The sequence below is a fragment of the Cricetulus griseus genome, chromosome 6 (assembly GCF_003668045.3).
Source record: "Cricetulus griseus strain 17A/GY chromosome 6, alternate assembly CriGri-PICRH-1.0, whole genome shotgun sequence".
Classification (NCBI taxonomy): Eukaryota; Metazoa; Chordata; class Mammalia; order Rodentia; family Cricetidae; genus Cricetulus; species Cricetulus griseus.
Window position 1 is genome coordinate 136894175 of NC_048599.1, and position 12418 is coordinate 136906592.

General features: G+C 49.3%; 1 protein-coding gene and 1 long non-coding RNA gene across 5 annotated transcripts in view; one reads left to right on the top strand and one right to left on the bottom strand.

Moving 5' to 3' along the window:
- Positions 1–6514, bottom strand: part of Traf2 (TNF receptor associated factor 2) — a 28302-nt gene extending 21788 nt beyond the window's left edge. For 2 of the 4 annotated variants that reach the window (XM_035446408.1, XM_027422891.2), the window contains exon 1: positions 5842–5899. The gene's annotated coding sequence lies outside the window, so the exon portion shown is untranslated. Of the gene's footprint in view, positions 1–2247; positions 2603–5841; positions 5900–6365 lie in introns of those variants that run through there. The other 2 variants (XM_027422892.2, XM_027422893.2) reach the window with 2 other exon arrangements.
- On the top strand, positions 6021–6913 carry LOC113831442. Its single transcript, XR_004770497.1, has 2 exons — positions 6021–6212; positions 6400–6913. It is a non-coding gene; the product is annotated as an uncharacterized LOC113831442 (long non-coding RNA).
- The last annotated feature ends 5505 nt before the right edge of the window (positions 6914–12418 follow it).

The following is a 12418-nucleotide window of genomic DNA, read 5'->3' on the forward strand; positions in this document are numbered from 1 at the left end:
CTTCACTCAGAATCAACTTGGGCCTGCTTCTCTTCCCTCCTCCAAGCATCACCGCCACACCACAAGAGCAACCTGCCTGCTCCATCCTATTTTCCTTTTCTATCAACCCCAGGCTCCTCCCTTATCCTCCAGCACAGCAGCCTCCACTGGGCTCCCTCTAAACGCCCAGAGTCAGGCTTTCCTCGTCCCAATTTTCTCAGGTAGCATTCTGGGAGCCCTCACACTTGGGAGCCCAGGATGAGAGGTCTACTCAGGCTGGGGCAGGTATGGAGGGGCCTGGACTACCTGAAGTAGTAGCCTGGTACCTGTAAGTCTTCCAATGACCTCTCAAACCTATAGTTTACCATTTCCCAGTGACAACCTCCGAAGTAGCCTAAAGGCTGGGGGCAGCAGTTAACCATACTTTCTGCCAACCAGGGTTCCTCAGAGCCTATGAGAAGAGTGTGGGAAGACCCTTGGCTCTCACTCAGAAGAGCAGGCTAGTCCCCATGACGACAAAGAGGGCCGGGGTACGGGGTAGGAGGACATGGGCATGGACCTCCCAGGGTCATAGCTGCCAAGAAGGGGTTCAGCCTCAGAAACTGAGCTTAAAGAAGAAGTGAATTATGTACCCTGGGATATACATTAGAAGGTGTGTGGTATCTGAGATGTGTTGAAGGCAGGGAGGCCATAAGCAGCAGAGAGCAGAGTGTCCCCAGAGTCCTCTTCCCAGCAAAATCCGTTACATTTCATTTAATTAACAAATCACCTCTCAGAACCATTCCCACATTTAAATTCCAGAGACAATCCCCTGGCTCCAGGAACAATGGCAGTATTGGCTGCCTCAGGCCCGGGCAACTGTCGGACAGGGCCTTGCTGCCTCCTTTAAGCCTTGCTGGCCCCCACTCACTTGCCTGCCCTGCTGTCTTGGTGCCCCTCTAAATCTTGGGGCACTCACATCCTGGCATGGACAAGGCCCCACCCAGCAGTCAAGCACTGGTGGAGGCTACAGTGAGAAAGACAGAGAGTGGGTCTAGTGCTACAGCATGTGTCCCTTGGTCCAGGTCTAATGGCCTGCAACATGAGTGACTGGCCAGTCTGCCAAGGACCCCTTTTTCTTCCCTGCCCAATGCCCTTAGGGCTACTTGCTGCTCACCAGGGATTCATCAGGCCCACAGGTTCTGAGTCCACTCCTTGCCCAACCCTTGGCCAATCCTTCCAATTCTGCCTCCTCTGATGGACACCCTGCCCTCTGTTCTCTTTCACAACTATACCAAACACCATCACCCACAGTGTTGAGCCACACTCAGAAGAAAGACAACTGCACAACTCCTACATTGACTATGCTCTGACCCCACTGCTTCCTGTTGCTCCCAAACACTCCAGCCCTAAACACAATGTCACTTGCCTCCACTGGTAATCAGATGCTCAGAGTCCCAAGAGATCACGGAGAGACCCAGGCACCACCAGGATATGCCTAGATACACAGCAGCACGCACGACCTTTCAAAGCAGCATTCATTATAAAGATGACTGTTGCTTACAAGCAGCTTACTATCCTCTCAAGCACACCTCTCTCTGATTACACATATTACAACAATCCTGTGCCATTCACAATGTACCAACAGCTGTCACCTGCCACTTTCTTCTCATTCAACAAATGTTTTTCAGATGCCAACTGGTTTCTGTGACCCAGCCCTTGGCTGAGGGTGTTGGGTCCTCAAGCAAGAGTCCTACTAGACAAAGCCCAATAGCATGCAGAGCTTGCATGGAACTCCTCTGTACTGTCTATATGTCTCAAAGAGGACAGAGATTTCATCCGTACACCTAGAAAGAGGTAACTTAATAGTGAGCCCAAGCATAAAGCACTTGAGATCTAGGACAAGAACATATAACTACTGCATTACAAACAGCATGTCTCCACCCCCTCCCACCCCCGCCATTCACTCCTGGGAACTAAGCACCACAATGACCCCACAGTGACCCCACACACTCATGGGGTACCCTTTACAAAATGAGCACATTGATGTCTAAGGCTGCAACTCCTGAAGGGGACCTGGCAGGGCAGAGATGAAAGCTCCTGCATGGAGCACCAAGACAAGGCTGCTGGGTGTCCCTAACCGCAGAGCACAGCTCACACGCCCACATTCACTCAATTCTTCTGCATAGACACTTTAATGACTCCTCCATCCAAGTTCACAGAGCATGTTTAGCCTACATCTAATCTAAGCACCCAACAGGGTGGATAGCCCAGAGCAGGAAGACAAACCTGATTCTGTCCCTTTCTGAGGCAGATGATCTCCTTGCATCACAAGTGCTTCTACTCTGTGGGAGGAAATTCACTAGAGCCTGAGCGACTCAGTGAGATAACATGTCAAAAACAAATAAAACAAAAACCCAGCTGGCACAAAACAACCAGAAAGACATAAATGTAGGAGAGGTTTTATAGGAGTACTGCCTGAGCCGTGTGTGGAGCACCAGGAGTCAGAAGACACTTAAAATATAAACAAATTGTCAAACAACGAATTAATTCAATTAACAAAGTGTAGGGCTGGAGAGATGGCTCAGCAGTTAGGAGCACCTGCTGCTCTTCCAGAGGACCTGAGTTTGGTTCTCAGCATCCACAATGGTAATTAACAACCCACCTGTAACTCCAGTTCCAGGGGATCCAATACCCTCCTCATCTGGCCTCTGCAGACACTGTACACATGTGGTGCACAGATAAACACTAATGCACATAAGGTAAAAATTTAATAACTAACTAAAAGCTGGGGTTTCTCTGTGTAGCCTTGGCTGTCCTGGAACTCACTCTGTAGACCAGGATGATCTCAAACTCACAGAGATAGGCCTGTCTCTGCCTCGCCAGTGTTGGGATTAAAGGTGTGTACCACCACTACCTGGCTAAGTAAAAAAGGTTTTAATTTTAAAAAGGCCACAACACACAGTAGTGCTTTAACCTTCCCTCTATCCTTCTCCCAGATGTGCTCCTCAGCAATCTCTTTTCCTGCTTCTTCTCCATGAATGGAGCACCAGGGCCCTGTGAGGTCTACAACACTCAAACATAACAAATGGACATCTTCAGCTCTGACTGCAGAGCTTCCCTGCTGCCACCGTGGCCTCCTGGAGCCAGCATGAATTCTGGGCCTCTACTCAGTTCAGAACCTCAGTGGCTTCCCAGCTCTGGTCATGAAAGTTAAAGCTACCCCAACTCCATCGGTCTTCCCTTCCCATCTCCCACCAGGTCTTACAGGTCTGTACCATCCTCATATTGCTAATGCCTTACTCCCAGGGCCTGGCTGTCAGAAGGCAAGGAGAACAGAGTTAGAAGGTGGGGGTGGGGAGGTGGGGGTGGGTGGGAGCTTCTATAGCTTTCTCCTCCTGGCTGCTACTGCTCCACTGAGGGCTACAGCCACATCAATAACTAGAGAGCCAGCCCAGCCAGTGCTTGCACACGGTGGCACACAGCACAAAATCCCTTTTTGTGACAACTGGCCCAGCCAGTCACAAGCTCACTTGCTCCCCCAACCCATTCCCTCTGCTCTAAACAGAGCACCCCAACTCTGGGTCATGTGCCAGCTGTCCAAATCCCAAATCCTTGATTTTCTTGTGCTCAAGTTTCCAGTTCCCATCCACCTAAATTACAACCTGCCCCAAATACCAACTACACTGTCCACCCGGGTCCCAGATCCTAGGCACAGACAGCACCCATTGGGTCTCCTCCTCTACGGATAGTAGCTGGGTAAACACCATACAATGATGTGATGGATGCCCAGTGTGGCATCCAGATGGAGGCTTCACCATCTCTGTAAAGGAGGCAGGGAGGAAAAAGTCCATCATAAGCCTTGAAGTTACACACACACCATCTTTGGCATAATCTGTAGGACTGATGGGCAATTTTTTTTTCTAGATTTTTGTTTTTTTCTCCAGGTTATCTTGTTCATGCTTGTACAAGCTCACAGCTTCCCATGGAATACACCTGCCAATCCACACTCACAATTTATGTAATAACCACATGGGAAGCGGGAGCCTGACATCCCACTGTCAAGAAGGAAACCCAAACCAACTCCCAAAATAGTAGTGAGATGACAGGCAGGAAGCACTTCCTTCTTGGAAGAAGGCTTTCTCATACTGCTGCTATTAACATGGTGCAACCCAGTCGGCTACTCCTTTGTGGGTGCTGGAGGAGTCACAGTCCGGGGATTCCTAGAGGACTCTGAGGGAAAGCATCCAATGTGCTGCGGCCCGGGAGCCAGTCAGACTGGATGTGCATGCACACCGCCCTCTAATCACTGCATAGACCTTTTCAGGCTCCCGGCAGCCCTCAAGTGTGCAGAGGTACTGAGAACCAAGCCCTGCCCCACGATGACGAGCAAACAGGAAAGAATAATAGGGGTCCTGGTGGCCTGTGCTGTTAGAGAATAGTCTGTCCAGGTACAGGGGTACTAGGGAGTCCCACAGAGAAACCCTGTCTCGAAAAACCAAAAAAAGAAAAGAAGAGAAACAGCAAATACATGAACACTTCACATGCTTGCCCTGCAGTTCAGATCAGGGAGCCACTACAGCTGCTTCCAGATAAAGAACTACCCTTGAGCTGGGTGGTGGGGGACACCTTTAATCCCAGCACTCGGGAGGCAGAGGCAGGAGCTCTGTGAGTTCGAGGCCAGCCTGGTCTAAAGAGCAAGTTCCAGGACAGCCAAGGCTACACAGAGAAACCCTGTCTGGAAAAAAAAATAAATTCGAACAAACAACAACAAAAAAAGCAATCCCTGAAAATTTGTTAAAACTCAAAAATGCTTATAAATGCTGTGATATGCAAAGTATGCAACAATAAAGCTAATATTTAAAAGACTAAAACACCAGTTTGGGATGGGTTGGGGCCTCCACCCGCTAACAGTAACTTTGGGTCACTAAATACCACCTTTTTCAGTCAGTCACACCGGCATGGGGCACTGTGGCAAGGCCAAGTGTGACCTCTGGACTGCTAGCAAGGAACGGAGGGCTTCCAGCTAGTGAGCTGCATGCAAGACTTTTGCACTGTGTCCAAGGGGGTTAAAGTTCCCCGAGTCCCCCCAACTCGGTGCTTCTCCCAACTTTAAGGGCCCGCTGGGAGTATGCCTTTGTGTTCTAATCAATCTCATTCCTCACTACCTACTTGGGGCTCCATGTCCATCATGAAGAGTATCCACCTGAGTCCAACCTTCACTAAGCAGGCTTCAAAAAGGAAAGATCGAGCCCTGGGATGTGACCCCACACCCTGACACTTAGGAATCCCATCAAGATAGCTTGCAGAGAAAATAGAGGCTCTAAGGGGCAGAAAGGTGAGATCTGAAAGTATAAAGGACAATAGGGAAAGTAAGCCACCAAGGGGCCTGGGAGAGGAGGGTGTCCGTGGGTGGTGGAGCCGGGACTGAGAGTCTGAAAAGGCGAAGCCTAAGTACTGGGAGTGTCAGAACTAATTTGATTACACAGGTCCAAAAGCCCAAGTGGGTAGGGGAGGTGGGCTGGAAAAGTGTCCTGGGAGACCAGGTGTTCCCATAAGAGCAGCCACCCTCGAGCCGGAAAGGCACAAGTGTGGCTCGCGAGCCCCACAGCAGGGACCCGGGGCCGAGATCAGGAGAATGGAGCAGAGTGCCGTGACCCCGAGAGCCACCGAGCCCAGGGCCGCGCACTCGCACCGCTGCCGACGTCGCCAACTTTTCCGCCCGACACCCCCCCCCCGGGACTTTCGGTTTCCGTCTCCGCAAAATGCCCCCCAGACGGCGGCGGCCCCGCGCCTGACCCCCGACCGCCACTCCCACCCCGCGCCTGACCCCGGCCCGACCGGCCGCGGGAATCGACCCCACTCAGATCCGCGCCGCCTCACCCAACGGTCTCCGCGCGCCCGGAACTCGGCGCCCGCCGGGAACCACCCCCACCGCCGCGGCCCGCCCCGCCTGACGGACAGTCGCGCAAGCCTACCAGGAGCTCACGGCGAACAGCGGCAGGCGTCGGTTCGCCAGCGAGGCCGCCTTGGGCCTGCCCTCTGACGGACGGAAACAGCAGCCTACCGGGAGCGAGCAGGGAGCCGCAGCGAGCCGCAGCGAGCGACGATTGGCCCGCGCCGCGCGGTGTGGTACTAAACTTGTTTCCCGGCTTCCTAGCAAAGTCGCCCAGGGACTGACGTGAGCCGCCCCCGGGTCGGAGTAAACCCTCCTGGATCATACGCGCTCCTAGAACATACCTTGTGCTTTGGAGGTCAGTGGATAAAGTCACTTGCCACCAAGCCTGATGACCCGAGTTCGATCCTGGGGTCCACATCATGGAAGGAGAGCAGATATTTATGCATTATTTAATCACACACACACAAGCCATGTATACGTAACACCACACGCATATATGTATACTCACAGAATAATTCGATTTCACCCATCTTCTGCACCAGGTATGTCCAACCTGCAGCGTGTATCCCAGGATGACCATAAATGCATCCCAACACTTGTAGATGTCAAAAGGATGAACACCTGGGCGCTATACTCTGAGTCTCGTCTGCATTCATCCTATAACTGACTTTGAGAGATAATTCTGCCCTTCTCTTTGGCTATTAGACTCTTGAAATAATGCACCCCATGAAATTGAGACATATGCTCCAGGAATCTCATGCAGGAGAAGGGAAAAGGCTGAAACCTAGGCCAACCAAAGGAGAAACTTGTCTGCTGGGAAGAGATTTGCAACTTCAGGCCTTCTTGCAGGGCAGACTGAAGCCGAGACGATGAGACGGATCAGTGAGGGGCAGGACCACACTTTGACCCAGCCTACTTAGTGATGCATAATTCTGGCCTCTACTTGAAGTTAAAGTTCATGCAGGACCCTGAAGGTAGACATGGAGGAGGCTGTGTTATTGAATCTGCCTTTCTTTCTAATATGGCCACATTGAATAAATCTTTTTTTGCTTTTCACTGGTGATTTTTCTCTTTGATTGGCTTATTGAGGGCAAGTGACCAAGTGTGTCTGACTAGGGGTGCCAGAACAGGCTCTGACCCTAGTAGCTACAGTAGCTACTAGGAGCTGAGGGGAGTCCAGGTGAGATCTTGCTAACTAACGAGGAGATCCCCTGTGTCTGTGAAAACTTCTTAAAGCCAGGGCTACTACTCCAGCCATACTGACTGTACTCTTACTTCCTTAGGAGTTGGAATTCCCCTGACTGAATCAGGAATTCCACCAATATGACAGTAAGGTTGTCCTCTTCTGATAAAGCTCAGGCAGCCACTGGGTCTTCCTAGAGCCTGTTTGCCCCAAGGAGCCCTGGGGCTTGCTCACACTAGTGAGTCCTCACCTGCAGGAACTTCAAGATCCCAAACTCAGCTCTATCAGTATAAAGAGGTATTTCCTCCAGGCAGCTCCTGTGAGGCCGGAGGGTGTCCTGAGAAGCTGGCAGCCTAGCCTGAGAGAAAGTAGGCTCATCTACAGCAGAACATCTGCTCCCTGAGGGCAAAATGCGTGTCTGCTCCATCCTCCAGGCCTCGCCTCACCCACATCCACCAAAGATTTCACCAGCAAGACACTGCCCACTGCCCTTAATGGCAGCCGAAACAGAAATTGACATTACCATAGCAACCTTAACTATAGCCTACCGCGCCAATGCTGCCACTGCAAATGTGTCCCTTTAGACTTCTCTACTTTTGAGATTCTGTGTGCACTTTTTTTTGGGAGGCACTGGTGTGCAGAGTGTGTACAGAGTTAGACCAGGTCAAGAGATGGGAGGTGTCTGGAATGGGAACTGTCGTCACTACTGCTCACCCACCAGCACAGAACTGGGTGACATCCTGGGGACTCACCTCACTCACTGGCTGGGAAAGAGGTGAGTCACTGTAGTTGTTGGACAGCTCAGGGGATTCCCATGTGGGTTCCTTCCTGCTAAAAAGAAAGCAAAAGTTACCCAGCAAGACAGCTACTGAGGGCAAGGCAGAAGTTGGGGGTGTCCCTTGCACAAACTGAGGAGGACCCACACAGCATCTGCTCACTCCGCAAGTACTGGGATCAGCCAAGAAACCCATCTTTAGTAGAGTCTTAGGCTCTGCATGGGGCATGGTGGCATTTGTGCTGAAGATGCCTGAGGTGACAGATTGAAACAGGTTGGGACCTCACGTGCTGACAGAGCTTGTTGGAGTAGAATATGGTGATTGGACAGGATAGTATGTACCACAGTGTGTGTGGAGGTCAGATCTTACCTTCCACCTTGAGACAGGCTCTCTTGTTTGCCACTGCTAACTTGGACTGGGCTAGCTGCCTGCTAAGCTCCTAGCAATTCTCTTGTCTCTGCCTCCTATCTGCCGTAGGCATGCTGGGACTACTGAAGTGAGCTATTGCATCTGACTTTCCATGGGGCCTGGGGCTCAGGCTCTCCTGAAGAGGCCCAGCCTGGCTACAATCCTTTGCCAGGCAGCACCACCCTCCCTAAAAAGGCTTGAGTCTTTTTCAGGCCTTAGAGCCTTAGGTTAAAGCTTCTGTCTATTTCCTGGTGACCCCTGGTTCTCACGACCACAGACCCATCTTCTGTACAAGATATAACAGTAGCATTTCTGAACTCTGACCCATGTGGTCTAGGACCCAGTTCCATCATTCACACTGGCTCGGTATCAGATGATGGGCAGAGAGTAGGTCTTCCTAGTTTCTCAGGCAACAACAAGTCTGCCACCTGCTGGCCAGAGAGGGAACTGGAGTAGGAGCAGTAAAAAGGCTGTGGATAGGATCTTCTTGGCATCTGAAAGGTGACTGGGACTCCACAGGGCAGGCTCACTGTTACCCACACACCTGTACCAGCTCTGCTCCCACTCAGACCTAGAAACTGGAGTAATCTACCCAAGGCCATGCAGCCACATGTCCATGGTGATACAGAGCTGTAATCTCAATTCTCAAGAGAGCCCAGGGACTCCTTTCCACCTGTGGGAGCTGGGTGTCTCTGCCCCTCCATATCACATTCTCCATAGGGGCTCCTATTGTTGTAGAATGCTATCCTCCAAGCATAGCAGCCATTATCACCTTCATCAGAAACAGCTGTGACGATTCACAGGTTGAGTCTCAAGATTGGGACTATTGCTATCCCCGTATAGAAGGACTGGGTGGGATGGTCACAGACCTGAGATCTCATCCCCCCTTTCCTTCCCCGCCTGCCAGATATATGTAACTCTGTCCCAGATGGACGTGGTCTTTTGTTCTCATGTGGTGCTAGAATATATAATGAGGAAGGTTAGCTGAAAGGGAGACTGCGTCTATGCCACCATAAGGAAGTCATCATCCATGATGTATGAGACTTTTATAGCTGTTTTGGGATTTTCTCCTCTAAGTAACCACTCATCTATGCTTTGTAAGTACCCAATAAACTCAATGGTCTGCCAAGTTGGACTTTAGTGGAATCGTACCTCCATATCTTGTTGGTACCTTATTTGTTGTGAGTAGACACCAATATATGTCTTCCAGGAAAAGTTCACACAATACCATCATTCACCCTAGAGGTAGCAAGCAATGGAAAAGGAAAAAATTCTATCCAAGTCTATTTTGGTGCACAATGAGTTTATTAGGGTCATGTACAGGAGTGTGGGTGACTCAAGGGCAGCTCACAGGCAGTTATTCCACCAATAAACTCCTCCCCAGCAATTGTTTGCTGCTTATACATCAAGAAGGGGCCTATTAGCATTGTCTCTACAGGAGGGAATGGCAATAGCTCTAACCTCCTGAGGGTCTCCTACGGGTGATCACAGCTTCTCTGCTTCAAGATAGTAGTGAACATGTGAACCCACAGGAAAGAACTACACAGCACAGTGTCAGGTCCCTGACTGCCCATCATGAACAATTATAGAGAACTGACAGGTATAGAAACCACTGTAAGCATTGGGCAGCAGGTGGTGCAGAACTAAGAATCTGAGAGAGGGGGGACAGGTCAGTTTGCCTATGTTCTCTCTGGCTTTCTGTTTAGAACACTTGTCCAATATCCTCACAGGGAGGTGGAGACCAAGCACAGTATGGGGATTTTGCTGTGCTGAAGAGGTCAAAGGCAGAGCCCAGGTCAACAGGAGCAGCTGCATTGGTAGACTATGATGCTGCCTGTAACTCCAGGTCCAGGGACTCTGACACCCTCTTCTGGCTTCTAAAGGCACTGCTATCCCCGTATAGAACGTGCACAACACGGTGTACCGTATACCCAAAATTGAAAATACTATCTTGGGAGGCAAAGGCATGTTGTGGAATATTTAATTATGTAAAGATGTGTTACATTTGTTTATGCTGTGGACTATTACCTCAACAGTGTAAAGGTGTGTTGCATTTGTTTATGCTGTGGACTATTACCTCAACTGTGTAAAGGTGTGTTACATTTGTTTATGCTGTGGACTATTACCTTAACTGTGTAAAGGCGTGTTGCATTTGTTTAATGATGTAAGGATGTGTATTTAACAATGAAAAGATGTGTTGCATTTGTTTCACCTTGCCTGCTTAAGGCACCTGATTGGTCTAATAAAAAGCTGAATGGCCAATAACTAGGCAGGAGAGAGATAAGCAGGGATGGCAGACAGAGATAAATCTAGGAGGAAAAATCTAGGCTCAAGAAGGACAAAAGAAGAGAAGAGAGAACAAGGGAGACACCTGGGGCCAGCCAGCAAGGCAGCCACCAGCCAGACTCAAGAAGCATGAAAGTAAGATATACAGAAGGAAAGAAAAACAAAAAGCCCCAAAGCAAAAGGTAGATAAAGAGAAACAGGTTAATTTCAGTTTAAAGAGCTAAGTTTCAGTTTAATGCGCCTAAGCTTGGCCAGGCATTCAAAACTAGTAATAAGTCTCCATGTCATAATTTAGAAGCTGCTACAGAGAAAGGTGGAAGAAAAAGCCTGCTGCAGAGGCAGGTGAATCACTGTGAGTTCCTGGACAGCCAGAGATACATAGTGGTATTCTGTCTCAAAATAAATAAAAATATTTATATATTTTAAAAGAAATGGGCTTCCTGAGCTGCATCTCAATCCTATCGTTGACTCAGACAATAATCTTTCCACAGTTTTGTAATGCTATGGTATCCTCTATACTAACTTTTCCCACACAAGATTATTTGAAGTTATTATATAATTAACATAACACAAAGCTCATATATTAACATAAGATATGCATGTTGTCCTAGGGTCTGGCTTAATGGTAGGGAAGGGGGAGAACTGAAGGAAAGAGGGAAGGTGGACTGGAGAGACGGTCATTCAGTAAAGCCATTGCCACAAAAGTCTGAGGCCCTGAGTTCAGATCACTAGCAGCCATGCAGGCACTGGGCACTTACAACTCCCCAGTCCTGGGGAGGTGGAGACGGGAAGATCCCTAGGGCTTTCTGGACAGCCAGTCGAGTGGAGCCCCAGGTTCAGTGAGAGATTGTCTTACACATTTAGGTAGAAAGCAACTGAGGATGACATCCAATGTTTATCTCTCTGACTTAAAAAAAAGGGGGGGAAGAGTGTGGGTATTTAGGCTGGAGAGAAATGATGTTGGAGAGGGCTCATATCCTGAAAGGAATAAATAAATCATAGTTTTAATTTGTGTCCCAGTAGGCTACAGAAATGTGTGATGATTTCCATAACAGAATTATTCGGTCCCCCACAATGATTAGATGACTAATGTTAGCAACCTGCTTATATTAAATACTGTGAACATAGGACTTACACTGTCTCTGGAAAGATAGTTCCCCATGCTAGCTGCTGAGGCTTTGCTCCAAAGCAGCAACCTCTGAGCCTGGAACACACTGGAAGCCCCTGAGCTAGGATTGAAAGTGCTTAGTGACTCCACGGAGAGAAAAGGAGGACAGCCTCGTGGCATCTATCTGAGCCTAAAGGGTAGGGGGCAAGGACTGGGCAGGAGACATCAGGACTAGATTTCTGATGAGAGCCATGTGGGACAATGGCTCTCTTGAACAATGACAAGGGATGAAGAGAGTCCCTCCAAGCCCAAGCTAGCCAGAGCAGATACACCATGGGCCTGGTTCAGCTGTTCTTGCAGAGTTCACCCATGGCCTTGGAGATGTCTCCTAGTGTGTTCATGCACGTCAAACACCAAATAAGAGTATTTGACCACAATTCTTTACATTTCAGCTGTATTAGGTATCTAATGGATCCCTCTCTCATTTCACTGTCTCGGAGTCCAACAGTTTGGAATGACTATGTGCATTTGTGGTGCACAATGAAGAAGAATGTGTTAAGATGGTTCATGGACAGGAATGTCTTCTAAGGATGCCTTACAGTGCTTGGCACTTCAGCTAGAAGCGAAGGAAAAAGGGGTTTTGCACATGCCAGGCCAGTGGTGAGTCTTTCCCAATCAATCATCCAAGTTACAGAATTAAACAAAATTAGTACCGCTCCCAACTGAAAAGAATTAAGACTCTCAGGCTGGTGAGATGGCTCCGAAGATTAAAATACCTGCTGCAAGCCTGATGACCTGAG